Genomic DNA, 4,667 nt, shown 5'->3' with positions numbered 1-4,667 from the left:
CATGTCTGGTGTACATTTCATTCCAGTGTTGTTGATGGTGCAGGCGTACTGCTGCTTCAGATACTCCTGGTCAAACTTCTTCTCTGCAGAACTGTCACTCAGACAGGCTGTGAGATGGACGGTGGCTTTAAACCTGGAGGAGAGGAGAACCAGAGACAGAGCCAGAGTGACGATGAAGAACGGGACTCTTTTTAAAGAGCTGCTCTCTGCTGGGAGGATGAACGGGATGACGATGTGGTTTCTTCCTGGTGGACCATACTTTTTTTTGAGAGACTCAAACTTTTTCCATGTACCGTCCTCTGGTGGTTTCATAGGGCTGACGGTGATGTTGGGAATCTTTTGGTCTCCAGCTTTCTTCATTGAGTTCCAGTGGTCGGGCAGTTTGGAGGGTCGATGCTTTTCATCAGGAATATGACAGCTTTCTCTTTCATCACAGTAAAACACTCTGTGTTGAGGCTTCATGCGTCCTGTAGCGACACCGTACGCTACATCAGCAGTGATGACACAGTTCCAGCCAGTGGTGAGGAGTCACTGCAGTGATGGAGGCTTGTTTACTTCCACCTACATCTTTCTCATCTCTTATGTTTTGTAGTTTCATTTAATTTTAATAGATTTTTTTAACCTTATGTAAAGAACTTTGAATTTCTTCTGCATTTGAAAGCCTTATTACTGTTAAGAGTAAATGTGTTACAAACTGCCATTTAAACATTGACACATTATAATAGTTCAAATTATTACAATCTAAATGATTACAAATGTTAGTTTAATACATAAAGAGTTTTATACTCTCTACTCTGAGAGGTCAGCAGTCTACAGGAACGACAGAAAAAAGGTTATTTAAGGATTATGAGGTCAGGAGAAACAGTCAGTCTTGGAATCATGAAGTTATTTAATGTATTTTGGGACTTTATGACAAGATATGACTGTATTGATCCCCACTGGGTGACATTAAGTGTTATTGACAGTGCTGGCAAAAAATGAACCACCAATTGTTAAGTGCAGATTCTTTTGCATGTTTGATACGTATCCAGTCTGTACTAATACATGCTGCCTCATATACTCGCACACTAACAAAAACCCTCGTCTTCTCCAGCCTACTCAGCTTTATACGTTACCAGACTAGCTGCCAGTGATTAAAAAATGGCAGCATTATAACCTTAAAATCAAGTCTCCAGGTAATTTCTTACATACATATGATTAAGTAGATTTTTCTTTATGTACTGTAAAAAATAATAATACACATGTAGCATCGACATAATTCTCTCTGTAAGTAAAGAAATACTTGGATTGATAAGTTATCAGCTTTATGAAGCCTACAGTGTAATATTTTGGTAGAAAAATGAACCCAAATGATCCCCAAACATCCTGTTAACATGTCCTGCACTCTAGTGGCCTGAAAGCTGTGCAACATCCAGCACTGGAAAACTGTAAATACCCGATAGATTTAGAGGTCCAGACCTGGGTATACTGAGACAACACAATCACTCAAATGTCTCTTCACCAGTTACAGCAGTGGCAGAAACAGATATGAATACATAGAGCAAAAATGTATAACTACACCATAAATCAAAAAGAGAAATGATAAGGAGAGAAGTTATAAGTAGAGGAGAGTCAACAGTAGTCTTCTAGTGCATTTTGCACATTTCTCCTGCAGTCTCGGATCATGTAGCATTTCACTACTCATATAATGACGTATAAGACAAAGAATACGTCCGAACTGAAGTAAGAAAGAAATGCACATATTTGTTCAATAATATGAGGAAACTGGAGTATAAACCCCTTGAGATGCATTATCTCATTTTCAAAGGGCTCCTCAGGCACAAAACATGAAAGTTAACAAATATTTAAACAAAAAACTGAAAAATAAATACATAATAATAATGATAATAGAATAAACAATAAAATGACACTAAACAATCAACAGGGACATACACATAAAGGCTCTCCCGCCATCCCAGACCACACCCACTACATCTGTTACAAGTGTCATCTGAAATAAATGATCAGACCAAATAACATTAAAAAGTCAAAGTATTGAGTCTACTTATAAACTAACTACAGTGTAGTAAAAACAAGAACAAGTAGATTTAAGGTAAACAAGCAAAGAAGTCTTGAAGTCATGGAAAGAATCGATCGGAGTGAATTATGCAAATTATTCCAGTCTGATGGTGTTTTAAACTTTAACTTAAAAGATCATCATCATCTGCCAACTTCTTTAAAGATTCACAATAAAAAAGCAGAAAATGTTTAAATGTTTTTTTTTTAAGTCAGAAATATCAAATGATGTAAATGATGCCATCTCAATCTACTGTCAGAAATAGAAACACCTGCATATTGTTAGAACTGACTATTATGACTTAAGATTTACATTCATGTTGGACGATTCTGCATCGTCTTTACTTCCAGCGCAGGAGGCTGTATGTTGTTTATGTGTGAAGAGGAGAATCTGGGTGTGGACTGCGTCCGACTGTGATGCTGCAGTCTGCAGATTGTGTCCTGTTACACACCCATAATTATCACTGGCTGTTTGTTTCTCTTTTTTTTACTTTTACCACAGTCTTTCTAACTTTATCAAAACATTAACAACACTGTAGTTTTCACGAGCAGATTGTCTAGAAAATATTAAACATTAGCATTCAGTGTTCAAAAATATATTTAATTAATGTAATCTGTGGTTTTGCAGGATTGTTTTATATCAAATTGTTGCAGAAAAAGGTACCAGAGCAAAAAACTCTCAAAAAATAAAAAGGGAGTCAGAGGTCCAAGCAGCAAAGTGTTCTTTAATGCCGGCAAAAAAAGGGGAGCAAGTAGCACTTTTACAAAGAACCAAATCGCTCCAAAGGTTTTTTCTTTGGGTCATTGTTTTTATGTCCTTGGGTCGGCTTAGGTCACACCTTATCATCCACCCTCCCTAATGTTTGACCAATTATTATGTTACTTTTATCTCCGTCACTCGTTGTTGGTCAAAACTCTTCAAAACAGGTTTTGAGGTGTTTGAGGATATGTACTGGCATATTCAATTCTACCTGGTTATATCCAATTTTTATATAAGTATTGGGAATCATTTTACACCATTATTGCCAAGTTGTTTTCTGGCCTTTTATTTTTTGTAAGTTATTCTAGTCATTTTACACCCTTATTTCTTGATCTCCTCCAGAGAGCATGTTTGAAAGGTGAAGACTTTAGCAGACCCAAGCAAAGTGACATGTAATACAAACACACTCAAATTTCTCCAGTGTATGATTATGATTCTTCTACCGTGCCTCTATACGTACAGTGTGATTAAATATGGTTCATGAGATTATAACTACACCAATACAAATTGTATCACACTAGCCCTTATTGCTTATAAACTTATAAAATCTATCTGCATAGCTTAATATTGTCTTTAAGCACACCAATGACTTTTAATGAAAATACACCACAGTAGTGATTTCCTGCAAGCCTGTTTGATTTCAACATTTAAAAGTCACATCAGTGTCTCTCAGCTCTCTGAACAGGTGTTTTAGGTTTATAGTGTGAGATGTTTAAGAGATGCTCTTACCTGAAGTTCTTGTTGCAGAGCAGTTATTCCTAACTGATGATCAGTGTTCAGGTTTCTTTGCGTACAGATGAGAGGAGGAGGAGGAGGAGGAGGAGGTTGTTGCTGTCTGCATCTCAAAAGTGAAAGTGAAACTGCTTTGTGTGAATCCTTCACATCGTCAAACACTTTCACACTCGTCCTGTTTATTTAACCTGTTTATCTTTCATTTGAAACAGGTTAAGTCTCTTTGAAGGTGTTCAATCATTTTCCAAAAAAGCTGGCCGACAGTATGGAGGCCTAAAAGGGACATTGGAAATAAATAAATAATGATTTTTTTTATACCTGTATTTATTGATCTCCACATTTTTTAATTTCCTTATTTAGTTCATTATTTATGTGTTTATTTACTCACATTTATTTCAGTTTTTCTTTTAATTAATCATGCACATGTATTTATTCTTTTTTTTACTATGTGGCCTTCAAACTAAATATCAAACATGTTACTCAAACCTTATGAACTCTATAATTACTGGGTTGGTGACAATTTTTAGAAATACAAACTTCAGTGTTATTAATAATGTATTTGGATTCTCCATGAGATGTCATTTACCCACATTTCTGAAACATTTACCAAATTTTATCAATCAAACAAACAAACAGTTTAAATGCTTCAAAGAGTAAAAAACTGTTCTGGCCCAAAAGGTAAATTAATAAATACATATACAAAATTATTTATGATTGATTTTCACGTTTAATTTCCTCCTTTTCTTAAAAAGAAATTCATCATACATCAGTATCCAGATGTTGATCTCAATGACTGAAAGGTCAAACTTCAAACACTTTTCTGATAAATCGACCACATGTTTGAAACTAAACAGTCATTTTATCACCTGAGAAAATATCAGAACTCTCATTAGAGACAAAATAACAGGTAGGACAGAAATTATACCAGCTAGCACTCAAAGCCTTCTGGGAAGGTATCCTAACTTCACAACTAAAACTTTAAAACAACCTGAAAACTAAAACTGGAACTGAAACCTGAGGTTCATAATAAAATCAAAGTAAAAAAGTTTTTTCACTGAATTTAAGTTTGATGCTTTCTGGCTCAGTTTGAACAGTTTGTACAACACGTGGACGACGTCTA

Source organism: Thunnus albacares, chromosome 17 (genome assembly GCF_914725855.1).
Source record: "Thunnus albacares chromosome 17, fThuAlb1.1, whole genome shotgun sequence".
Classification (NCBI taxonomy): Eukaryota; Metazoa; Chordata; class Actinopteri; order Scombriformes; family Scombridae; genus Thunnus; species Thunnus albacares.
The sequence above is the reverse complement of the archived record's forward strand: the minus strand, read 5'-3'. Positions refer to the sequence as shown.